This window comes from Pipistrellus hanaki (assembly GCF_964339955.1).
Source record: "Pipistrellus hanaki genome assembly, chromosome: X".
In the NCBI taxonomy this organism is placed as follows: domain Eukaryota; kingdom Metazoa; phylum Chordata; class Mammalia; order Chiroptera; family Vespertilionidae; genus Pipistrellus; species Pipistrellus hanaki.
This window is the reverse complement of record NC_140524.1, coordinates 26,030,646-26,057,771: the sequence shown is the minus strand read 5'-3', so window position 1 is coordinate 26,057,771 and position 27,126 is coordinate 26,030,646. Positions and strand designations below refer to the sequence as shown.

General features: G+C 38.7%; 1 protein-coding gene and 1 pseudogene across 8 annotated transcripts in view; one reads left to right on the top strand and one right to left on the bottom strand.

The window, feature by feature from the left end:
- The window catches only part of ENOX2 (ecto-NOX disulfide-thiol exchanger 2), a 293,057-nt gene extending 282,838 nt beyond the window's left edge, over nt 1-10,219 (bottom strand). For 2 of the 7 annotated variants that reach the window (XM_084870729.1, XM_084870730.1), the window contains exon 1: nt 9,830-10,003. The gene's annotated coding sequence lies outside the window, so the exon portion shown is untranslated. The other 5 variants (XM_084870724.1, XM_084870727.1, XM_084870728.1 and 2 more) reach the window with 5 other exon arrangements.
- Nucleotides 10,220-12,858: 2,639 nt separating this feature from the next.
- LOC311614937 (cathepsin B-like) lies at nt 12,859-13,886 on the top strand (annotated as a pseudogene). Its single transcript has one exon. The product of its transcript is annotated as a cathepsin B-like (transcript).
- Nucleotides 13,887-27,126: the final 13,240 nt, after the last annotated feature.

The following is a 27,126-nucleotide window of genomic DNA, read 5'->3' as shown; positions in this document are numbered from 1 at the left end:
TCATAGATAGCGGTCGGATGGACACTTAGTCATATATATATATATATATATATATGTGTGTGTGTGTGTGTGTGTGTGTGTGTGTGTGTGTGTGTGTCTGTCCATATAACTAACTAACTAACTAACTAACATATATATGTATATATATATATATGTTAGTTAGTTAGTTAGTTTGGTCTCATCTCTAGTTCCCATAACTGGATAATGTCTTTAGGGGTTTACAACATTCTGGAGGCAACTGTAAAACAGCCACTTCTTGCCATCTTTTCAGCCTCTATCCTTTCCTTCCCCAGCCCCCAAAGGGAGCTGACCAGCAATCATGTTAGCCCTGCTGACGCAGTAAGCAATAAATAAGCCTCATGCAGTTTAACTAAGCTGCTAGACTTTGAAAGTCTGATTTTCTTCATGACAATCATGCCCACAATTCTACTAGGATCACTGATTTGAGCTTGAAAGAGTGAATATTCAGCAAAGCAACATGAAAAAGAGCACAGGAAAGTATGTCCCATTTGTAGAAGGAAATAATTGTTCAAAGTAATATTTGCATGCTAAAAGAAAAGTAAGCAGGTACATATAGGTACCGATGTCTATCTCCCACACTTGACTGTAAGCTACTTAAGGGCAGCCAGAGACTACCTCTATTTCATCACTATTCCCAGCACTTAGCATAGGGTCTGTTCCTGTATATGTGCTCAAATGATTTTTGAGTAAATGAACTTAAGTATTAAGTGCTCCTTGAATTCAAACTCAGCATCTCTTGAAAGGTGAAAATTATATTATGTGATCAAAGTAATCCTAGTGAAGTGTGTTGGAGGACTTGACTGAAGAACTGGTAGGAGGGCGTATTATGGGGCCTGAGGGATAGTTTCCACCCCAGGAAGCTAAATGGTGGTTGTTGCTGGCTTAAAAGAAGAGCAGCTGGAACGGATAAAAAGGGCCCTTACTGGGGATTTCCTCATCATTATCTTTTACAGTTCACCACTGAGACTATGTTGTTTATATAACATTCTCCACAAAGCGTTTCAACTATTCTGCATTACAGCCAAGTTTTCATTTGTGCTCTGCCTACATATAGGTACCTTTGGAGCAGCCTTGTTAATGGGAAATCACTGAAAGTTCTTCAGTTCTTATTCTCACTTATCATTATTATACCAAGGAACAGCATTTTGTGGGTAAGGCACCCTTGAAAAGCTGAGCCAAAAGGGGGCAGGATGGAGCTAATAAAAACAATTTTTTTTTTCCTCCTAGATTGCCAATATATTTCACCACACCTCCCATCCTACATTGTTTTAAACTATGTGGCAGTATAGTCAAAAAAAGAAAATGAATAACAGCAAAAGTTTACACTTTGTAGGCAAGTAGAAGAGGAAGCAACGGGGAAGCCTGAAATATGAATCTACAGACATATGATCAGTCGCCACTTCTGGAAAGTCAACATTTTGGCTGTTTTAAACAAATAGCAAAAGCAATTAGCTTTATTGGTAGACTAAACTGAGGTGTATGCTGAATTTAACAAAAACTGAGTCTGTTTTGATCTTCAAAAATGTCAAACTGGTAAACACTTCACTTTTTTGTACATATAAATCTAAGAGCCAAGCCTAGCTTGAGGAAGATTTAAGACACATAAAATTTGTCTGAGGTGTCTGCCAAATCTCTGTAGCAGAAACAGAAACCCTGGAAAAGCTGACAAAGTCATAACTCTCACAACATCATCTGCAGGCTTGTGCAGGGCTGGAAACACCAAAAGTCACTATTCCATCTCTAACACTGTAAACAGATAAGTAGATAATTTGCTTATCAGCTATCTGGTAGCTCATTTTCTCCTATATATCCCACAGAGAAAAGAGACAGAGCAAAAAGAATAAATCCTTCCTGGCACATATCCCAATTTTCACCTGGGTAAATTTTCATTTCTAGAATGGGCCTGATTGTTAAAAATTCTTCTTTTTTATTCATTTATTTCTCTCGCACAATAATTCTTGTATGTATACTAGATTCATATTCTCCCCCCCCCCTCTCTCTCTCTCTCGTCATTAAAGGAGGTGTTAGGAAATACCTACTACAGTACCTAACAGAGTGCTTTGAACATGGTAAGCCCACAATAATTCATCAAATGAATTAAAATTCTATCTTTAATTTCTATGTGCAATTTATTCGACCATGGAGTAGGAGAAATATAAATTATTTTTTCTAGAGTATTTAAAAGTGACCATTTCTTACAAGGTAATGTTTTATTCAGATGATTCATGCTTAGGACTTCTGTACTTTAACGAGCATCTCTTTTTTTCTCAATGGGTATTGTATTTATAAGGAAAATGTAGGAAAGACCATGCTGCAAGATCCTGCATGACAATGAAAACCGATACTTTTTTGTTGAGAAAATCAGATATCCCATATTTACTTGATTTATGTCATTATGGTAATCCACTACATATGTCTAAGGTCACTTAACAGTGCACGCATGGGCTGCATTCTGAAAATAGGATTAACAGTTGAATTCAACCTAGGACTTCCCTGGGGACAGATTGCTAGAAAATACATCCACATGACATTTAAAAAAATAAATTAACCAATGACATTGGCTCCCATGAGACACATTGTTTCTTGTACATTCAATCCTATCATAGATTTCTGTAGCTCTCTGCTGACATCCCCTTCCCAAAAGACATAGAATTTCAAAACAGAAAGAAAAACATAGCATTTGGAGCTATTCCTTCTCTCCTGCATGAAATGTTATGTGCACAAAGGAAATAACTCTGTACATTAGCACAATGTGAAGGGTGACATGGTGAGATCATGTCAGTCTGAACTGTGCTTCTTACACTGTGATCACTCACATATAACTTGCTCAAGGGAAAGAACAGTCCCTTTCCCTGCACAATGACAAAAACTGGGAGGAGCTTCAGGAAAATAAGGAGAGCTGTGTTATGGCAGATGGTTTGGATTTTTCTCTTTAAAAAAATGTTCTTTTGTCCCTTCCCACTTTTTATTTAATTTTCCTCATCTGTAAAATAAAGATAACTTTTATCATTTTTACTCTGAGGATGAAATGAAGTACTAGTGGATTGACTGGCACATAACAGTTAACCCATACAATCCACATTGACATTTGGCTAGCATTCATTAAATACTATTATGTGGCGGGCAGTGGCCTAAGACGCCATAAATTGTAGGAGGAAGAAGTGATATTGGAGAGAAAAACAGGGAGCCTATTTTCAAAGGTTTTATAAGCCAATCTAAGAAGTTTAGATTTTATCTTGAAGACAATGGGCAGCCTTAGAACTATTTTATTGAGCCAAATAGCTTCAGATTTGCCACTTAGAAAAATCATTCTGTCAGCATTGGTGGAGAATGCACTACAAGAGAGGCAGGCTAGAGGAAGTAGACATGCAAACTGTAAGTCATGTGAATGTGTGGGCACAGTACTGTGTCCCAAACTAAGGCAATGATAATAATGGTGGACAAAGGGAAAGTATTTTTAACTAATATTTAAAAATTAACCAATGTATAATTATAGCAGATTAGAAAATAAAATTTGCAAAAGGTTAAAAATAGAATTCATATGTAATCTTAAGATTTACAGCAAACTTCTATCAATTTTTTTGTTTCACATTGCAGGATTTTTCCTATTTATGCATGCAAAGATATGTGCATGTATGTACAATGCCCATATGTGTATGTGTGACATGTGTGTGTATTTAAACTGGGATCTGTTATCACCAATAAGGGTTTAATCTCCAACTTTTACAAGGAACCCATACAACTTAACAAAAGGAAGATAAACAATCCAATCAAAAAATGGGCAATGGACCTAAATAGATACTTTTCAAAAGAAGACAGAAGGAAGGCCAAGAGACATATGAAAACATGCTCAAAGTCACTAATCATCTGAGAGATGCAAATCAAAACGACAATGCAGTACCATCTCACACTTGTCAGAATGGCTATCAACAACAAATCAACAAATGACAAGTGTTGGCAAGATGAGGAGAAAAAGGAACTCTTTTGCACTGCTGGTGGGAATGCTGACTTGTGCAGCCACTGTGGAGAACAGTATAGAGTTTCCTCAAAAATGGACCTCCCATTTGACCCTGCGATTTCACTTTTAGAAATATATCCCAAAAAGCTAGAAACACCGTTCAGAAAGGATATATGCACCCCTATGTTCATAGCAGCACAATTCACCATAGCTAAGATTTGGAAACAGCCTAAGTGCCCATCAGCAGTGGAGTGGATTAAAAAACTGGTACATCTACACAATGGAATACTATGCTGCAGTAAAAAAGAAGAAATTCTTACCATTTGCAACAGCATGAATGGAACTGGAGAGCATTATGCTAAATGAAATAAGCCAGTCAGAGAAAGATAAATACCACATGATCTCACTCATTTATGGAATATAATGAACAACATAAACTGATGAACAGGGACAGATCCAGAGACAGAGAAGCAGTGATCAGACTGTCAAACCTCAGAGGGAAGGTAGGGAAGGGTGGGTAAGGGGGAGAGATCAACCAAAGGACTTGTATACATGTATATAAGTCTAGCTCCATGGTTGGCAAAAGCCTAGCTCCGTGAGCCACATGCAGCTCTTTGGCCCCTTGAGTGCGGCTCTTCCACAAAATACCACGGCCTGGAAGAGTCTATTTTGAAGAAGTGGTGTTAGAAGAAGTTTAAGTTTAAAAACTTTGGCTCTCAAAAGAAATTTCAATTGTTGTACTGCTGATATTTGGCTCTGTTGACTAATGAATTTGTCGACCACTGGCCTAACCAATGGACATGTACACCAGGGGGGTGAGGGCACGAGTGGGGGAGTTGAGTGGTTAATGGGAGGATGAGGACACTATGTAATACCTTAATAAAGAAATTTTAAAAATAAAAAATAAACTGGGATCTGACAACTTTATAAACTAAATTTTCTCTTAATGTATCATAAGCAATTTTCTATATCATTAAATATTTTTTAGTAACGGCGGCGACTTACCTGGGTAATTAGTAATTCATTGTATAAATGTACTATAATTGATTTCATTTAAACCTTTAGTATTGGACATTTAAAATGTATTTTTTTTAAGTTTTTGCTATTATAAACTTTTTTGTTTGTTTGTTATTGCTATTTTAAAAATATCCTGAGAGCTAAATTTTGGAAAATCATGTCTATTTCCTCAATAAAGAACCCTATAAGTTGAAGTGTAGGTTGAAAGCTATATTAACCTTTAATTTTTTTGACACATATTGACAAATTGCTCTCCCGAAGGGCTGTATAAAATTACAGTTCCACTAGCAGTGTCTACAACTAAGAGGAGACCAATTTGAGAGTAATTTCAAGGATGGAGCAAACAGGACTTGGTGGGTGTAGAAGAGGGATGGATCCTTGGCAAAGTATCAGGGCAGGAGCAATGTGAACTCTGTCAAGAGAGCAGAGCATTGGGTAGGCCTAAGGAACAGGCGGCTGGGTGGATAAATGATGAGGGGGGGGGGGGAAGGTAACTATAGGAGAGTGGGTCAAAAAAATGAAGAAAAAGAAGAGATCTGTAGTGGAGTTGTGCATTCGGGTCACTTTAATTTACTGCTTTATTTAGCAAAAGTAGCAAATGCAGCAAAAAGCTAATCTTTTTTGTAGCACTTGGCACTACAAGGTCCAGAGTTATAGTCATGTGAATATGTTGGCCCATTCTTTTCATCCAATAATCATTTATTAGGTGTCTACCATGTGCCAACTGCTGTTTTGGATGCTATGGGTATGGAGATGAATGAGAGCTGGTCCCTCCTTTAAAGGAGCTCACAGTCTAGGGGGGACACAGATATCCACAGATTGATACACTATAGTGGTACAGACTAGGACAGAGGTAAGTGCAGGGTCCTATTGAAGCCAGAAGCCTAGCATTGCTTCATGTATGCATGCATATGTGTGGAGGGGGCAAGTTGGGGAGTTGCAAGGAAGGCTTAACAGAGGTATTGATATTTGAGTTGAGTCTTGAAAGACAAGGAGTTCCTCAGATCACTAAGGGTCATAGATCATACTCATATTCCTTACCAGCATCTCGAATATTTGTGCTACCACTCTCAAGGACACTTGAGATGCTTGTGTGCAATTCAAACCCACTTGTGACAGTAGTTACCTTAATGAATATATGTGCACAATCTCTTTGGGCTATACTATGCTCATCTTAGAATATAAAAGATAATGAACAAATGGCATACTGACTTTTAAAATCATTTTGATGACACTGATAGAATAATAATATTCCTATCTACTATGTCCTATTATTTCCACCTCCTAAATGGCTCTAAAATCTGTTCCTTTCTCTATGTTGCTCCCTCGGCTCCTGAGCACCAGCCTGCTAACTGGTACATTCAGTTTTACCTTTTATAAGACACATCAGTAAAATTTAAAATATTTGTGGGAGTTCAACATAACCACTGATGGTAGACACTTTTAGTTTCAAAAAACACTGGCCTGTGAGAGCACATCCAAACTTCTTAGCCTTGCATTCAAGGTGCTTCACAAATTAGTCTCAACCTCTTTCCAGACTTTTCTACCATTGTACTTTCCTTTTCCCAATCGGCATCCTGGTCATGCTAAATTCCTCAATATTGAATGGCTATGCACTGCTCTTCTATAATCGTATGTCTCTTACAGACTGCTCTCTCTATCTGAAATGCTTCCCCTCCACTCTTCTCTGCCTAACAAATTCATTGTCCTTCAAGACCCATCATGTCACCACCTCACAAAAGCCTTCTGCCTAACTCTCTCTTGCAGTTAGTCACTCCTTCTATCCTTCCAAAGTACTTCGTACCTATCTCCATTACACTACACACTACATTATCTCAGAATTATGGACCTCTATTTCCCCAACTAGAACCAGGGAGAGCTTACACCAACACTTCATATGGGCAAAGGTCATGGAGGAAACCTAGTGACCCAGGTCACCTAAAATAAAAGCAAAAATAAAACCTAAAGTCAGACCAGGCCCAAAGAGCTTAAAGGTATGACGTTTTACAAAATTAATCATCTTATTCAGAAATAGCCATACTGACTATAGTTTTGGCAGACAAAATTAGCTACGGCTGCAATAGCAGTTAAGCTAATTTGGTTTTGGCAGCTACTTTCAGCAGACACACACTAACACAGAAACTAAGAGTGAATCATTTGGGTTTCTGCCAAGATGATCAACTATAACTCACAATAATCTTTTCTTACCACAAGCGGAAGATCAAGAATAAAGTGAACAGCATGACCAGCAAACCATGGTAAACAGAGCCTGGGCTCTATAGTCAGAAATCTATACACCCAAACCCCAAATCAATTCATTAAAATCTACATGGCTTTAGGTAGGTTGTTTAACTTTTATTTTAGTCTCCTCTTCTAGAAAAATGGGAGGAATAGTACGTATTTCATAAGACTATTAAAATAATGCAACAAAATGCTTATGACAGTTCCTGGAACATTATTATGGGTTCAATAAACATCAGTCATTATTGTAACCCAATGAGATGACTACAATTCAGATAATGCAATGCACAGAATAGCAAGTACATTTTTAAGGAAATAAATATAAGCCCTGGACAGTGAAGTTCAGTTTGTTGGAGTGTTGTCCCATGCACCCAAAGGTGGTGGGTTCAATTCCAGGTCAGGGCACATACCCTGGTTGTGGGTTTGATCCTCACTTGAGTAAGGTGACCAGACATCCCGCTTTTGGCGGGACAGTCCTGATTTTTAACAATTTGTCCCGCGTCCCGCGGCGTTTTAAAAAATATTCTTTCCAAAAATCGGGACTTTTTTAAAACACCACGGGACGCGAGACAATTTGTTAAAAATCGGGACTGTCCCGCCAAAAGCGGGACGCCTGGTCACCTTACATGCTTGGAGCATGTGGAAAACAAGCAATTGATGTTTGACATTGATGTTGTTTCTTTCTCTCTTACAGTTAGTCACTCCTTCCCTCTCCCTCCCTCTCTCAAAAATTAATTAAAAAAAAAAGAAATTTGCCACCAGGCTTTAAAACTCACAACTATAGAGTGTAGCTAGCCACAAACAAAACAGTGTATATGACAAAGTTCCTCTGGGGTTTACACTCACCCCTGGAACACACCACCACACTCCTTTGTGTTCTGCAAGAACTGATCTCAAAACCGGTTCTCCTAGAATGAAAAAACAAAAATCGCCCAATCTTAACTTTTTGTCTTTAATTTTATTTGATACAGAATAATATCCAAATCATGTGGATACTTCAAAGTGTCCTAGTATTATGACCCCAAGCTTTTTTAATACCATTTCTTTCCCAGTCTATCATGTCTGACATCTCTTTAAAAAAAACTGAATTTATTTGGGTGACACTGGTTCACAAAATCGTTGTTAAGAGTCTGCTTTTCACCATGAGTGCACAAGGCAGTGTGAAAATGATATTTCCCTGAGTTGTACACTTGAAAACTGCCGACACCTTTTATTCCATTCAGTTAAGCCCAATTGTCACCCAAGTGCTTCCTCTTCTCTCTATCCTTCTTAATTCCAATCCTAATATTATGAGGAAGCATTTTCTCCCTCCTCTTTGCCCATTTCAAATTTCATCTGGAGCCCAATTTAAATTCGCCTTTTTCACAGAGCCTACCATAATTGATCTGAAGACAGATAAATTCAACACTTCCAGGTTTGGCTTGACACTCCATAGGTCACCCCCACCCTCCAACCCATTAGTATACTTTTCCACAAATGCCTCAGAGATTTTTGTTCACATTTGTTATAATAAAATAATCAATAGAGTCTGTTTCGCAAAATTTCCTATATTTGTGCTATCAGTCCTTGCTGGAAACCCCTAAAGCACGGTTTTAAAAATAGGTATACAGAGGGAAGAGACTAGCCAATGAACTTATATGCATAACCTATGGACAGATAATAGTGAGGGGAAGGCTTTGGGGAGGGGAAAAGAGTGGGGTGCAAGGGGCTAGTGGGGGGAGGGGACATTTGTAATACTTTCAACAAAAAAGATAAACTTAAAAAATAATAAATACAAATAAATAGGTCTAACTTGCCCTTCACTCTCATCAGAACATTGCACTGAATCTTAAACACGTATCTTAAAAGTAATATTCCTTCCCTCTTCTGTTTCCTATCCCTTCTGAGAATTAAAAGGAAACCCTTTCTATTGCAAATATCTGGTTAGGGAAGGAGTGGGTGGCTGGAGGGGCCAAATAAGAGATGGCGACTATCTTTATCTCACCATCAATGAGACAGAAAGTGAAAATTTGGCAAAAGTAACGTCCTGGGCGTGGCAAGGAATTCCCCTGCCTCCAGAGGAAGTGGAAAGTGTGCGCCTTGGGAGGGATGCGTGCCCAAGCCTGAAATATAAATAGTGCAGTGAATGCCTGGAAAGGGGGCGGGGATGGGGAAAGAGGGGGGGAGATCTGTAATACTTTCTACAATAAAGATAAATTTTGTAAAAATGTAAATTGAGGGAAAAGAGAAAAGAGATCACCCAACTCTTCCAAGCAATTAAGAGTCCAGACGCTACCTAAGGAAGACGCTGGTATAGAACCCTAACTTCATACATCTGGGGAGGCACAGGGTTAGCGTGTGTGTGGTAGAAAAGAACAGAAGGCGAGTTGGGGGGGAGGGGGGGAAGCGAGAGAAAAAGAGCGCGCTCCCCCGGCTGGAACTGGCTTGGAGAGCTCCGAAGCCCACCCACTCCTGGCAGTCCCCACGCCCCCACTCCCGCGAAGGCGGAACTGGGCGGAGTTAACCGCTAAGGGCAGCAGCCCCGGAAGCACCCTCCTCCCTACACTCCCACAGTCCCCAGCCATAGCCACTCAGGCATTCTGCTTCTCTGACCTCCAGCTCCCCGGCTACGGAAATACTCCTTATACAGCCGCAGAAAATCGGACGGCGTGGAAGCTCCTGGGCAGGAAGTGTCCTCGCTGCGCCGCGCACCACGCAACTGTCTTCTATATTCCCCCCGCCTCGCTCTAGCCGGCTTAGGCCTGACACTGGGGCCCAAGGCTGGACTCTCACCTAATAGGGCGTCTCCTATTGGTTACTGGTCACCAGGGAAGAGAGCCCCCAGTCGTTGTCCTCATGGGAAATGTAGTTTGAGGTCGCTTGAGGCTTTTACTCCTGGAGAGGATCCAATACTGGCATTGGTGGAAAGACTTAAATGATGATAGAGGATTGTGGGAAATGGAGTTGAGACAGTAGTTTCTATATATACCCACAATTCCCATCACCTCCCACCAACTGGCAGTGATTATGCCCAGAGTTCACACAGAGAAGAGCATTCTGGGTATTGTAGTTTGGCGTGCACTGGCTAACAAAATCACCTTTCTTAGATTATGCGGTTGTACTTGGGGAGGCATTTGAAGGTTCTAGATTTATTTTGTTGTTGTCTCAGCTATTAGTATTTGGGGTGGAGCACTTCATATCGTTATTTGAAATTCTCATTAAGTTTTGATTGACTTATTTTTGCTCTGATAAGCTTACAATTTAACTGGTCCTTTAAAACTGTCAGAAGTGTGTTCTGTGTGAACCATCTGTATTAGAATCATTTCAAAGGATCTGGAAAAATGTGTGTATATATATTCTAATTGGGACTCATATTTTTCCTTTGAAATGGTGCTATACATAAAAAGTATAAAAATGTAATTTAAGTCCTAACTGGTTTGGCTCAATGGATAGAGCATCAATCAGCCTGTGGACTGAAGGGTCCCAGGTTCGATTGCAGTCAAGGGCATGTACCTTGGTTGTGGACACATCCCCAGTAGGGGGTGTTCAGGAGACAGCTGATTGATGTTTCTAACTCTCCCTCTCCCTTCCTCTCTAAAAAAATCAATAAAAATATATATTTTTAAAAATGTAATTTAAGCCAGCCCAGAAGAAGCCTATTTAACCCATAATAAAGTTACATTGTTGCCATGAATAGCAGTGGTCACATATACAATTTAGAACATATAAACAATATAACCTGAATACTAAGAAATACATTTCTTAAAGAAGCTATTGTTCTTTTTAGTAAAATTATGTTAAATGAAGTGGATAAAGAAATAGATAGGGACACCTAAGCACTTTTAAGTGATATGAATGCTGAGGAAAATGGTTGTTTATTTGGGCTAATTTCATTTCTAACTTTTGACTTTTCTTTGTTAGAGATAAATCCTTATAGCTGAATTGATCATTACGTTGCTTTAGTACACTTCTACTGATAAGAACAACTGTTTAATTCACAAATGGAATGAAGGGAAAGAAAAATAAATTGCATTCTCCTTAGGTAATAGCATTAAAAAATTTTAAAATAAGTTAAGGAGGAAGGGGATTTAATAGATTCAATAGTTTATTCAAAACTGCTTTGTGCAAAGCAGAGGGATAGGCAGTATTGACACTAATTGGAAAACCGTCCTTGCCCTCAAGTACCTTACAATCTAAGAGGGGAGAAAGAATATACAATGTGAAAATTGTTCTAAAAAGATCTACATAGTGTTCTATAGAACCATAGAGGAAGAAGAATTCATTCCACCTCTGGAGGAATCCATGCTTGAATGATGACACTTGAAGAACTAGTAAGATATTTGTCAGATTTGGGGCAGGGAGGTCAACCACATTTCATACAGATAAATAAGGACATGAGAGAGTGCAGTGAACAAAAAAGAAAGTTTCATATTGCAGGAACTAGATCAGGCAGGAATAGGGGACCATGCCAAGGATTTTTAAAAGGAAATGGTAGGATCATATGGACTTAGTGATAATTTAGGTATGGAAAATGTAGGAAAAGAAGGAGTCTATTGTGACTCCAAAATTCTCATTTGGAAAACTGAGTGTATGGTTGTACCATTCATTGAGATAGGGAACCCAGAGAGAATTACAAAATGTGTAAGGGTTAGGAGGAATCCAGTTTTGACAATTTAAAATTTGAGGAGTATGTGGAACCATTGGGCAGAGGTGCCTGATAGGTTGCAAGGAGATGTAGGTCTGAAGCACAGTAGAGAAATCTGGGTTGGAACTAAACATTTGGGAGAAACCAGTATATAATTGCTAATTTAAAAAGTAAATGTGGCCTAAAGGACTCTCAAGGGCTCTAGCAGTGTAATTGCACAGTTGAGGTGCCTGTGGATCAATATCTAGGCTAAGAGAATTCAAAGCTTCTACTGCTGGAGGGGTGTGCGCCTCCTGCTTGTTCAAGATCGCACCCAAGGCAAGCTCCCAGTGGCTCCCACTAGTGGCTTATAGAGGTCTGCCAGAACTTTGCCTCTGCAGTTGCATATCTGCCCATATGCACTCTCAGGGCTCTGAGCTCAGATGCACACCTAGGGGTCCAGTACTGCGGTTGAGCAGCTGGGCTATCCTCCAGGAAGAGGGCATCTGTACAGAATCCACTCTCGGGTGCTCTTGGCGTCTCCCACGCACTGTAATAAATGCATAAATAAATGGAACAACAAATAGATTTCTTTCTCTCTTCTCCTTTCTATAAAATAAAAATAAACAACACACCTTATATTTCCAACTGAATTAGAAACCAATTTCATCCATTTCCCCCCCCTAAGACTCAAAGTATCACTAGAGAATTCCTTTCTTACATGTCTGTAAAAAATTATTCCAGGTTTTCCATAACTTTCCATAGACCACAAATGTTATCAAGTTCTCCTAATACCTACTTAATTTCTCTCTCTCTCTCTCTCTTTTTTTTTTTTTTTTTTTTTTTTTTGCTATGTGTCATTTTTTAAACTTTTATCAGTAAAAATAATCATGTTCATATTAAAAAAAAAAAAAAAAAAAAAAAGTAAAGGTGGGCCTACAGCGGCTGCTCGGGCGGACTTGGCACCTCGCCGGCTACAGGCCCAGGCAGCCCAGGCTCTCAGCAGCGGAGCTAGGTGAATCTAGGATCCAACTTCCAAAATGTGGCGGCTCTTGCCCACCCTCAGCTGCCTGGTGGTGCTGACCAGTGCGCGGAGCAGGCTGGGCCTCCGGCCCCTGTCAGATGAGCTGGTCCACTATCTTAATAAGCGGAACTCTACATGGAAGGTCGGACACAACTTCCGCAACGTGGATATGCGCTACGTGAGGACTCTGTGTGGCACCAAACTGGGTGGGCCCAAGCTGCCTGAGAAAGTGTGGCTTGCTGAGGACACAACTCTGCCTGAAAACTTCGATGCCCAGGGACAGTGGCCAAACGGCCCAACCATCAAGGAGATCAGAGACCAGGGTCCCTGTAGCTCCTGCTGGGCATTTGGAGCTGTGGAAGCCATTTCTGACCAGATCTGCATCCTTACCAATAGGCATGTAAACGTGGAGGTGTCTGCCGAGGACCTGCTTACCTATGTGGCTTCCAGTGTGGAGAAGGCTGTAATGGCTTTCCCTCTGGAGCTTGGAACTTCTGGACAAGAAAAGGCCTGGTGTCTGGTGGCCTCTATGACTCCCACGTAGGTTGCAGACCCTACTCCATCCCTCCTTGTGAGCACCACATGAATGGCTCTAGGCCCTCATGCTCAGGGGAAGCGGGGGAAACCCCTGAGTGCAGCGAGATCTGTGAGCCAGGCTACACCCCATCCTACAAAGAAGATAAACACATACAGCGTCCCCAGTAGTGAGGAGATTATGGCAGAGATCTACAAGAACGGCCCAGTAGAGGCAGCATTCTCTGTGTATTCACACTTCCTGATGTACAAGTCTGGCATGGACCAACATTTCGCTGGGGAAATGGTGGGAGGCCATGCAGTCCGCATTCTGGGCTGGGGTGTGGAGAATGGCACCCCCTACTGACTGGTCTGCAACTCCTGGAACAACGACTGGGGTGACAATGGCTTCTTTAAAATTCTCAGAGGACAGGATCACTGTGTAATTGAGTTAGAGATCGTGGTTGGACTCCCCTGCATGGACCAGTACTGGAAAAGGATCTAACCTGCTGTGGTCCCTTCGAGCCAGCCAGGGGGCAGGGTTTTCTGAAATGTAGCCAGTGGGTGAGATGAGGGATAGGAATGTCTTTTATTCTTTGAGTACAAATGGGTTTTAGACAGGGCCTGAAGGGCTGGATTGGGCCAAACCTTGTGTCTATTGTGAGAGCAGTCTTCCAAGAAGACACATCCAAGGCCTGACTACCTCCCAGGCCACTCAGTGGACTGTTGTCACAATGCATTTAAACCACTGCTACAAGCAAAGCAGGTCGTTCCCCCTTAGACTAGTGCTGCTCGGCTCTTCCTGCAACCATCTTCACATCCTTCATCCATTTCCATCTGTGTATCACCAGGGAGCATGATAGGCCTACAAGGTTCGAAGTTTTTCCAAAGGAATTAAACGTGTATTTTCTAATGATAGCTTCCCGTGCATCCCACCATCAGCAGCACCTCTGATCAGGCAGCTTTCTAGATTTGGAAATAGGTTGAGAAGAGAAATAGTGGGACAGCCATTTGAAAAAAAGCCACTCTACTGGGGCCCCTGCATCTGTTGAGCTTTGCAATGTTGCTAACCTGCTCTGATCTTGGCATGATCTTTTTGAAATAGAAGTTTTATTTTTGTGTGTACCTCAGCTGATAATGAGAATGAAATAGTCTAATGTTGGAAGAGCTGTACTAGTTTTACCAACTGTCTCCTTAAAACAAACTGGGTGGTCTTGATTTGACTGACTTACTGACCTCTTAATACATACAATCAAAATAGAGAAACCAGCCTTTATTGTTTGAAAATCACTGCTGTGTCCTATTAAAGAAGGAATACTGTGCCAATAAAGGGTTTCTCCTTCAATGCTGTTCTGGTGGGACCTCAAAAAAAAAAGTAAAGGTGGATTAAATTTTACTTAGAGAATGTTTAGAGTAGCTATTTTTAAAAGGACACAGATTAAGTTTGGGACCCTAGAAGATAAGTTTGAGTAGTAGGAGCAGGAAAACGTACCTTTAAAGGATGCTGAGAAGGAATAGCCAGATACGTGAACCAAAAGAAAACAAAGTAGAATTACTAGTATAGCATACAGAGGTCAAGTAAAAGAAGGACAGAAGTGTAACAGGGAACTACTAATTCATTCAACAAGTATTTATTGATTATCTACAATATTCCAGTCACAATTCTAGCTGTGGAAAATAGAGAAGTAGAAAAAAAAAGCAAAAAACAGACAACATCCCTTCCCTTTGGAGCTTATATTTTGTAGGGAGAAACTATCAATAAATATAATTAATAATTAAAATATGTTGCTGTGGATAAAAAAAAATGGCAGCAGAATAGACAGATGTGTCCCGAGCCTTGTCCCAGACCAGATAGAAACAACAGCTGAAGGTCACAAGGGAAGTGTTTGTTGGTGAGTTGAAGGGAAGCTATACTCCAGGAGATGGTGGGGACTGCTGGACAGGGGTCCCCTGACTGGGAAGCCCTCAATGCTGCTAGGTCCCCTCCCAGACCTATGGGCTTGGGCTCAGATGCAGAGACCATGCCATCTTGAAGGGGAAAGTGGATGTTATCGGAAGCCCGAAAATCTACAACTGTGGCAACCACTGAACAGCTGCGAGCCCCAGAACAGCGTTCCCCAATTGGCACAAACACGTGGATTAGAGGAGTGCTACACTGCATCAGGGAAAGGTCAGATTTGGCCTGGGATAAGGTGAGGTCTCTGGTCCTGGAAGGAGAGAGAAATGTGCACACTGCGGGAGCTGGAGGACCGGGGGAGCCTGTGCCTAGAAAAATCCGTGGCTGTTGGGGCTGGTGTGATCTGTGAATGTGGAAGGGGATCCTCAGCGCTGACAACAGAAGGGAACTCTAAAAAGCAACCCATTTTAATCTGACACAAAATGACAGGTTAAAAATTTGAAAAGTGTGTTGGCTGATTATATCCAAGGGGGAAAAAAAGACTGCATAGACTTGCACGCAGCCCCGGAGTTCACACACTTACACTGGCTCTTTTCTTTTTCTTTTTTCTCTTTAAATCCTTGCTTCAGATTACTATGCCCAATACATAGGATCACCCAATTGGGGACACCCTAAGAGACTGCAGGGGAAAGTTATCTTTCTGGAACCTGGGGATCAGAGCAGGGAATAACAGTCAGAGAACTAGCTCTGGGGCAACCCACTACCGAAAACTGGTACTGAGTGCCACAGGGAAAGCAGGATTTAAGCACTGGCTAGAGAGGCCCTATAGATCTGGAGGTCAATCCAGAAACACTGCCACCTAGGGGTTGAATCACAAATTGACTCTTGTGTAAACACAAATAAAGGAATGCAAGAAATGAAGACACACTACCTGCTCAAAAATCAGAACTGGATTACAACACTGAGGAGTAGTGAAATGCAGGACACTGCAATACTGTCCTGACTGGGAAACAGGCATGCCAAACAGAACAGAAGAGGAAGTGAATGACCTTCACTACTGCAAATTTTTATTTATTTATTTATTTATTTATTTATTTATTTATTTTTCATCTTTTACTTAAAAACCAATTTTTTCTTTTTTCCTCACTTCATTTTACCTTTTAATTATTACATTTTTATTTTCTATCAGTATTATTACTACTACTATTTTACCTTTTTTTAAATGTCATTTTATTTTCTCTTTATTTTACTTTGGGATTAGTGTTCTACATTCTATTTTCATCTTTCCTTTAGCATCATTTTATCTAACAACTTTACCTTTATGCCACAACTTTCTTCCTAACTTTTCCCCTTTTTTGTCCTGTTTCTCTTACCATTTTATGCATTATATTTCTCATATTCTTTCTCTTTACCCCCTGTTAAAATTTCACCCTACTTATATATATAATTTCCAATCTCCTGCTCCAAGTCTTTACACACCTCTCTCTTCTGTCTTCACTATCCAAAAAATTTGTTTTTCTCTCTGTCATTTTGTTGTTGTTTGCTTGATTGTTGATTATATCGATTTTTATACTTGTTTGTGAAATTGTTTTTTTTATTTATTTTTTATTTTTTAAAAATATATTTTATTGATTTTGTACAGAGAGGAAGGGAGAGAGATAGAGAGCTAGAAACATAGATGAGAGAGAGTCATCGATCAGCTGCCTCTTGCACACCCCCTACTGGGGATATGCCTGCAGCCAAGGTACATGCCCTTGACCGGAATCGAACCTGGGTCCCTTCAGTCCCCAAGCCGACGCTCTATCCATTGAGCCAAACCGGTCTCGGCGTGAAATTGTTTTGCTTATTCTTTTTTGTTTGTTTGTTTTGTTTTTTTTGCTTCTGTTTTCCCTTACCTCACTTGATATTAGTTGCTGTTTGTAGTATGTATTCATCTCCAGATACTTGTTGCTGGCATTTGTTGGGATTAGTGGCTGTTCTATTGGCATTTTCTCCATATATATATATATATATATATATATATATATATATATATATATATATATATAATAGTTTATTACCCTCTTCTTTCTTATTCTTTCTTTTCTCTCTTACTTTTTTTTTCCTTTCCCCAATTTCATTTTTGTATTCCTTTCTTATTTTCACTTCTTTTTCTCTCCTATCCTCTAATTTGCCTTTCTCTGGTGGTCACCTTTATTTGGGGTTATAAATATTGGGAATACATTTCTGTTCAGTACCTGTATGTGTTGTATTTTGTGCCTTTAAATCAATGCAGGAAAGAGAGCTACATAACCAGACACCTGGAGAAGAGAGAACATGAGAAGACAAAGAAACAGCCTGCATATAAAAGAAAAGCAGGCATCACCAGAAAAGGAAGTAAATGAAATGAAAGCAAGCAACCTGTGAAAGAAAGAATTCAGAGAAATGGTCATAAGGTGGCTGAAAAGAATGGAAGACAAATTCAACAATATGTGTAAGAACTAAGAGGAAATGAAGAAGAACCAAGAAGAAATGAAAAATGATATTGTGATTGTAAAGAACTCAACAGAAAGCATCAAGGGTAGACTAGAAGAATGAGAGGACTGCATCAGTGAGCTAGAAGACAAGGTAGGAAAAAATACCCAGGTAGAGCAGCTTCTAGGAAAAAAAAATTAAAAAGCAGGAGGAAAGCCTAAGAGAACTTTGGGACAATATGTAACATAACAACATCCACATAAAAGGGGTAACAGAAGGAGAGGAAACTGAGAAAGGAATAGAAAACCTGTTTGAAGAAATAATGACAGAAAACTTCCCTGATATAGGGAAGATAAAACCCAAAAAAATCCAAGAAGCTCACAGAGTCCCAACCAAAATGAATCCCAAAAGACCAATGCCAAGGCACATTAAAATTAAATTTGCAAACATCAACCACAAACTTAGAATCTTAAAAGCAGCCACAGAGAGAAAGAAAGTTACCTAAAAAAGGAACCACCATCAGACTAGCTACTGATTTCTCAACAGAAACTCATCAGGCCAGAAGGGGATGAAATGAAATACACAAATTCATGCAAAGCAAGGGTCTGAATCCAAGGACACTGTCCTCAGCAAGGCTACCAATCAAAATTGAAGGTGAAATCAGGAGCTTCACAGACAAAAAAGGACTAATGGACTTTATTACCATGAAACAAGTAATGCAAGAAATCCTAAAGGGTCTACTGTAAAAAAAAAAAAAAAAGAAATCAGAAGAGAAGAAGAAGCACAGGGGTAAAGAATAAAATGACAACAAATAACTACCTATCAAAAATAACTTACATTGTAAATGGATTAAATGCTCTAACAAAAGACATAGGGTAACGGATTGGATAAGAAAACATGAACCATATAGCTGCTGTCAACAAGAAACCCACCTCAGAAAAAAAGATGCACACAGACTGAGGGTAAAGGGATGGAAGAAAGTTTTTTAGGCGAATCAAAATTTTTTAAAAATGGGGTAGCAATACTTATATCTGACAAATTAGACCTCAAAGTGAAGAACATAACAAGAGATAAGGAAGGCCACTTCATAATACTAAAGGGAGCAATCCAACAAGAATAAATAACTCTGGTAAACGTATATACACCTGATACAGTAGCACCCAAATACATTAAAAAAAAAATTTACTGGAGAATATCAAGGGAGAGATCGACAGCAATACAACCAGAGTAGGAGACTTTAATACCCCACAATCACCATTGGACAAATCCTATACAAAATCAACAAAGAAACATCAATCCTAAATGACTCACTAGACCAGATAGAATTGACTGATATCTTTAGAACATTTCACCCTGAAGCCACAGAATATACATTCTTCTCAAATTCACATGGGTTATTATATATATATATATATATATATATATATATATATATATATATATATATTATTGATTTTTCACAGAGAGGAAGGGAGAGGGATAGAGAGCTAGAAACATCGATGAGAGAGAGACATTGACCAGCTGCTTCCTGCACATCCCCAACGGGGATGTGCCCGCAACCAATGTACATGCCCTTGACCAGAATTGAACCTGGGACCTTTCAGTCCGCAGACCAACACTCTATCCACTGAGCCAAACTGGTTTTGGCCACATGGGTTATTTTTAAAGATAGAACATTTGTTGGGTCATAGGCAAAGTGTCTTCAAATTCAAGAAGATAGAAACCATACCAAGCATCTTCTCAGATCACAGTGGCATAAAACTGAAAATCAACTATAATGAAAACAATCCAAAGAAATAAAACACATGGAGACTAAACAGCATGCTATTAAACAATGACTGGGTTATCAAAGAAGAAATTTTTTAAAAATCATGGCCACAAATGACAATGAAAACACAACAATCCAAAATCTATGGGACACAGTGAAAGCAGTATTGAGAGGGAAGTTCATAGTTCTACAATCCTACTGCAAAAAAACAAGAAACAATAGCAATAAATACCTAACCCTACAACTCAAAGAGATAGAAAGAGAGCAACAAGAAAAGCCCAGTGTAAGCAGAAGGAAGGAAATAACAAAGATCAGAATGAAGATAAACAATGTAGAGCCAAAACAAACAAACAAACAAACAAACAAAAACAAAAAACCAAAAAAATGACACCCTCCCCCCAAAACAAACAAACAAACAAACAAAACACAATACAAAAGATCCACAAAACATGTAGCCACTGTGTAGAGTAGTATGGAATTTCCTCAAAAAAACTGAAAATGGAACTCCCATTTGACCCAGTAATCCCACTTTTAGGAATATATCCCAAAAAACTAGAAACACCAATCAGAAAGGATATATGCACTCCTATGTTCATAGCAGCACAAGTCACCAAAGCTAAGATTTGGAAAACGCCTATATGCCCATCAGCAGATGAATGGATTAGAAAACTATGGTACTTCTACACAATGGAATACTATGCTGCTATAAAAAAGAAGGAATTCTTACTATTTTCAGCAGCATGGATGTAACTGGAGAGCATTATGTTAAATGAAATAAGCCAGACAATGAAAGAAAAATACCACATGATCTCACTCATTTATGGAAAATGAATAACATTATAACTTGATAATAAAAACATAGATACAGAGGCAGTAAAGCACCAAACTGACTGTCAAATTACAGCAGGAATGATGGGGACTGTTGTGGAAGGAGGGAAATAGATCAACCAAAGGACTTGTATGCATGCATATAAGCACACCAATGGGCACAAGACACTGGGGGTGGGGGGTGGGGGGATGAGGGCATGCGACTGGAGGTAGGGGAGGCTGGGGGGAAAAAGGAGATATATGTATTAATATGTGTAATACTTTAAACAATAAAAATATATTTTAAAAATTGCCAAAACCAGTTTGGCTTAGTGGATAGAACATTGATCTGTGGACTGAAAGATCCCTGGTTTGATTCTGGTCAAGGGCATTTACATTAGTTGCAGGCACATCCCCGGTAGGGGGTGTGCAGGAGGCAATTGGTCGATGTTTCTCTTTCATCGATGTTTCTAGCTCTCTATCCCTCTCCCTTCCTCTCTGTAAAAATTCAATAAAATATATAAATGTATATATATATATATATATATATATATATATATATATATATATATATATATAAAATTCTCTAGTTCATACATTAAAAAAATAAAAAATAAAATACTTTGCTGTGGCAAGAATATTTTTGCAAGCCTTACTAGAATATGTGTGTGCTTATATATACAAAGGTGAGACTCTTTATTGTTAGTAGAAAATATGCTTGAAAATATATCCAGAAATCAATACTTGAGTATAAGAAGATTAATTTGTGAAAAAGTATTCCAGAGTTAATCAGTCTGGCTAGATTTATAAATCTATTTTTAGGCCAAGGTGAAGGCTCTATGGAGAGCCAGTATACAGCTCAAGTCCTGGCCAGGGATCAGTTTTATAATGTGGAAACTTTTGGCTTCAATCTTTGCTTACGTTAAGACTAAATCAGTCTCTTGCTATCTTGATAAGTCAGTGTGGATCCTTGGTTAGAGGACAATGGAACCAAGGCTAGGGCTCAACTTAATATCAAAGTTAGGCTCTATGTTATAGTCATCTACCTAGTAAAAGAGTAACATGCTAATTGAACATACCTTCACAATGCCCACCAGTCAATCAGGAGTGAGTATTCAAAGATGTTGGGTTAATTTGCATAGGCAGATGCTGAGCAGCCTGGGTTGGGACACTGGCATTCTGCATCATCCCAGCTGCTCTGGGTTTCTGGGCAGTGTGGGAAGGCAGAATGGAGACTCCAGGCCAGAGTGGAAAGACTGCTCCAACCAGAGTGAAGGTGGTACCGGCAGCCAGGGAAAGAAGGCCCATTCTTGCATGAATCTTCATGCATCGGGCCTCTAGTTGTTTAATATCTGACAAGGATCAGAGTGCATTTCTGACCAGTCTGAAGTTCACTCTGGCCTGTATTATGTCTCATTATGAAGTCAATGTACAAGATTTTGAACAGTTGTCCCTCATTATCCACTAGAAATTGATTCCAGGACCCCCATTGAATGGCAAAATCCACAGATGATAAAGTCCCTTGTATAAAATGGTATTGCATTTGTATATAGCCTATGTATATCCTCCCATACACTTTAGATTGCTTATAATACATAATGCAATGTAAATTCTATATAAATAATTGTTATACTATATTGTTCAGGGAATAATGACAAAAACGTCTATACATGGTCAATACAGATGTAACCATCATAGGCCTAACTACATAATACATGTAAGCAACAATGTAACTTTTTTCACATATTTGATCCACAGTTGGTTGAATCCACAGATGCGAAAACCTTAGCTAGAGAGGTCTAACTGTATTAAAATTTAGTCCATATATAGGAAGAGGCCTCATTCTGAGATCAGTGCTAAGTTCCAGCCAGCCTTAGAGATATTAGAATTAAAGCTCAGCTCAAGAATTGACTTTAGTTTTTAGTCAGTGTTGGAAAATTACTTTTATTTCTGGGTCAGCATCATGGCTCTGCCAGGAGAAAGGCTGATTAAGAATTTTAACAGGATTTATGTTAAGTCTTTCATCAGGTGAATTTTTAATTTGTATTCATGGTTAGAGTTTATCCTCAGTACAGCGTTAGGTTTCAGGCTGTATCCAATGTTAAGGCACAGTCAGTGTCTAAATTTAATATTTAGTCTGTTGCATGTTAGGACATTGCTTGTGATGTCCCATAGGTTTTGTCTCAGAGCAAAGATAGCATCTCATGTGTGGACATTATTGAAGTATAGGTTGTGGCCAGGATTTCAACTATGGATATATTAGTAAACAGGATTTATGATGCATATTTGGCCAGAATAAGTTCAAGGTATATTTCTGACTTCAGCCAGTGTCAGGGTTCTGTCTTTCTCAATAGTTCGTGTCAGATGTGGTCTGTGGAAGTAAATCACAGTAGCCAGTGTTATACCTCATTCCATGGCCAGAGCATGGTGTAGTCAGTAAACTGTGTTAGCATTTTTACTTGACTTGTATTATAGTTGATTCTTCTGGTAGTGGTCTGATTTTGACTTTGTGTAATTTCTGTTCACTGACTTGGTGCTATCTGATTAAACTTTTATTTTTGTACCAACATTCTGGTTTTAAAATTTGCAGTATTATAACATACACATTACAATTATTTTTGCTTGTTGAGACATTAGAAGGAGACTAATAACTATTAGTATTTGTATTGAGTGTTGGGACAACAATTTGTCAAAAAATTTTAGGTAAGTTCTTTAAAAATGATATTAATTTTAGGTAACTCATACTACAGCAAATGTTGTTGATTGGTTAACCTAATACCCTAAAGCACCCTTTTCCTTTATCTTAAGATGCAGACTCTAAAAGATAACACTACTTTTCTCAGATCTTTTTTTCATCAACAAGGCACACAAAAAATGTTTCGACTTATAGAAAAATTTATTTTCCTGATTAAAGGAAAGGGACAGAAATGATAGCAATAACCCTTGTGTTTTTTAAAAATCTCCATTCTACTTTATATATATAGGTATATACATATGTACAAACATGAATATATATATATATATATATATATATATATATATATATATATATATACCTTGTTTCCCCGAAAATAAGACCTAGCGCATGGAAAGATAAGACATCCCCTGAAAATAAGACCTAGCACAACTTTGGGAGAAAAAAATTAATATAAGACACTGTCCTATTTTCGGGGAAACAGGGTATATATATACATCACTACAATCAAGGCACTAAACATATTCATCACTCCAAAAATTTTCTTTTTTGGGGTTTTTCTTTGTGAAAGAACATTTAACATGACATCTATCCTATTAACATATTTTAAAGTGCACAATACCATATATTTTTTTTAACTATAGGTACCAGGCACTATGTTGTAGAGCATATCTCTAAAACTTTTTTTGTGCAAAATTGAAACTTTATACTCATTGATCAATAACTCGCCATTTCCCTCTGCCCCAACCCAGCCCTTGGCAACCACTATTCTGATCTCCACTTCTATGAATTTGGCTATTTAGATGCTTATGTAGATGGAATCATGAAATATTTGTCCTTCTGTGATTGGTTTTTTCACTTATCATAATGCCTTCTATGTTTATCTGTTGTCACAACTGGGATGATTTCCTTCTTTTTTTTTTTAAGGCTAAATGATATTTCTTTGTATGTATATGCTACATTTAACTATTCATTTGTTGATGGACATTTAAGTTTTTTCCATATGTTGGTTATTGTGAATAATGCTGCATGAACATGGGAGTCAAAGGTATCACTTTGAGATGCTGATTTCATTTTCTTTGGATGCAAACCCATAAATGATATTGTTGAATCATATAGTAGTTCTACTTTTAATTTTTTGAGGAACTTCTATATTGTTTCCCATAGAGGGTGCATCATTCTCCATACCCTCTAACAATATATAAGAGTTCCAATTTCTCCACATACTGATCAACACTTGTTATCTCTTACTTTTGGTAATAACCATTCTAACAGGTGAGAGATGATTTCTCACTGTGGTTTTCATTGCATTTTCCTTATGATTAGTAACATTTAGCATATTTTCAAATACCTGTTGGCTATTTGTATATATATTTGGAGGAATATCTATTCAGAGCTGTATGATTAATTTTATATTTCTGTTTAAAATGCCATTGGATTTTTATAGTGATTTAATCAGATCTGCAGATCACTTTGGGCAGCATGTACATTTTCACAATATTGATTCTTTTTCAATGGAATGGGATGCCTCTCCATTTATTTGCGTCCATTTTAATTTTTCATCAGTGTACTTTTTACAATATATTTTATTAATTTTTTCAGAGAGGAAGGAAGAGGGATAGAGAGCTAGAAACATCGATGAGAGAGAAACATCGACCAGCTGCCTCCTGCACACCCCCTACTGGGGATGTGCTTGCAACCAATGTACATGCCCTTGACTGGAATTGAACCAGGGACCTTTCAGTCCATAGACTAACGTTCTATCCACTGAGCCAAACCGGTTTCGGCTCATCAGTGTTTAATAGTTTTCAGTGTACATGTCTCTCACCTCCCAAGTTAAGTTTGTTACTATATATGTTGTTATTTTTGATACTATTGTATATGAGATGTTTTATTAATTTTATTTTCAGATAAATCAATGTTAATGTATAGAAATGTAACTAATTTTTGTATCTGATTAAGCTTTTACCAGAGTTTTGGGGTTACCAATGGCTAGTTAAGGCTTATAATGGAGACGGTTTGGGGGCTAAGAGTATAAACATGTTTGTCAGATCATCTGTTGACATTATAGGTCAGTCTGCAAATGTCAGTGTGAGAATGGACAACACATAGGATCCGCCTTGAGTTCAGGTTTAGAGACTCAGGCTGGAATCAGGATTTTGGGCTCAGGCTGTTGCTTGGGTTTGTGTTCAGAGTGTTCATGTTCTGTTGTTGGTATGGGACTTCGACTCTGGCTAGTATAGCAGGCATTCTAGTATCAGTAGTTGAATTCAATTTGTGCTAATTTTTAATACCCTTATGCCCAGTGTCATTGTACATCTCTCCCAGATTTAGAGATAGGCTTGTCACCAGACTGATTGCTCAACGCAATTTGCTATAACTTAGTCTGTGGCCAATAATATAGTGAATTTTGTTTATGGGTGTAAGACTCAGTCTATGACAAAGGTTATTAATCTTAGCCCTATTGTTAGGTCTAATAATATGAAGAGGATCTTGATTCAGCGCTGTGGTGTTAAGAGTCGTATTTTATCCAGGCTAAGGGTTTAGTCTTTGGGTATCAGATTGTGGGAAGAATTTACAGTCTTTTTCCCAGGACAGTACTCATTGTGGCCTAGAATAGGGCTCAGATCTTGGTGAGTTGCATCTGTTCTCAGGGTTAAAGTTAAATCTCTTGCTAGATTTCAAGCAAATAATATGAAAAGTATTTGTTTAGTTTTGTTTTATCCTTAATTCATATTCAAGGTTTGGGTTTAGTCCTTGACCAGTGTTAAACAGTTCAGTTTCTGATATTGGGGATCTGTCTGTGGCTGAGGTTAAGAATATAATCTGGGGCTAGAAATTAATGAGAGAGTTCAGTGTACCTCAAAGTTTGAGGATCAGTCATTAATCATATTGGGTGATCAGTTTTATATTTAGGTTGAAAGTTCAGGTTTGAGGTTAGGCTTACAGGCTCTGTCTGTGATGAGAGTTAGAAATTCAGTCTGTGGCAAGAGACTCAGGTTGTAAGCAGTTTAGAAGCTCTAAGACTTAGGGGCTGACTCCTTAGCCAGTGATGGGGCTCAGTATGTACAGGATTCAGTGGATTATTCCATGGTCAGATTTACAAACTCAGTACCTGTCCAGGTTTAGAACTTGGTCTTTGAACAGGGTTAAGTCTCAGCCTGTGGCTATGTTCAAGGCTCTATCTGTGAACAGGATTAGTGCATATGCTGTGGTCAGCATACAACCTCAAATTAGTAGATTTGGTTTCACTTTTTGGGCAGGATTAAGGCAGTCCTTGACCAGGTTTATATTTCAGTCTCTGTACATGTTTTTGTCTCTGTTTGAGGCCAAGTTTAGTAGTCATTATATTGCCAATGTTGGGATCATTTTCTGGTTAGTGCTAAGTCTGTGGATATTACAGCTGGGTTGGTTTCCAAGATCATGTCTCAAACTATCACCAAGTTAGAGATTCAGTCTGTGGTCATGGTTTAGAGCTCAGTCAGTATCTATGCTGAGCATTCATTTTATGGTCAGTGATGGATATTAAATATATCCCAGAGTTAGATCAGTCTTTAGCTCAGTCTTGAATCTCAGTCTGGGACAGGTTTAGGAGCTATGTCTGATGATATGTTTGATCTCGGTATCATGAATTAAGGGCTTATTAGTGGCCATAGTTAGGGTTCAATAGGACATCAGGGTTATAGACTTAGTCTGAGACCAGTCATAGATACTTCCTCTTTGGCCAGACGTAGGCAGTGAGTATGTAACTATACGCTGGGGCTCAATTTAATCAGGTTTAAGACATAGAAGTAGAAAGAGGCTCTGTTTATAAATACAATTAAATTAAGATCTCCATACGGTGTTAGGATTAAGGACTTAATTTGAAATTAGGGTTTAAGTCTCTAAGTCCAGAGTTAGGCACTCAGACTTCATCTTGGCTTAAGTGTTTGGTTGGTGCCCAGGGTTAAACACAGGTACTGTATTAAGTGTAGAAAGCTTGTCTATAACCAGACTTAAGAGACCTGCTGATCAGTGATAGTGGTTTGTTAATTATAGTTGAATAATATTGCCAAATGGTTAAAATAAAGAGGATTCCTAAAAACAAACTACCAGGCATGATGCAGGGAATTAATGATGGAAAGAGGC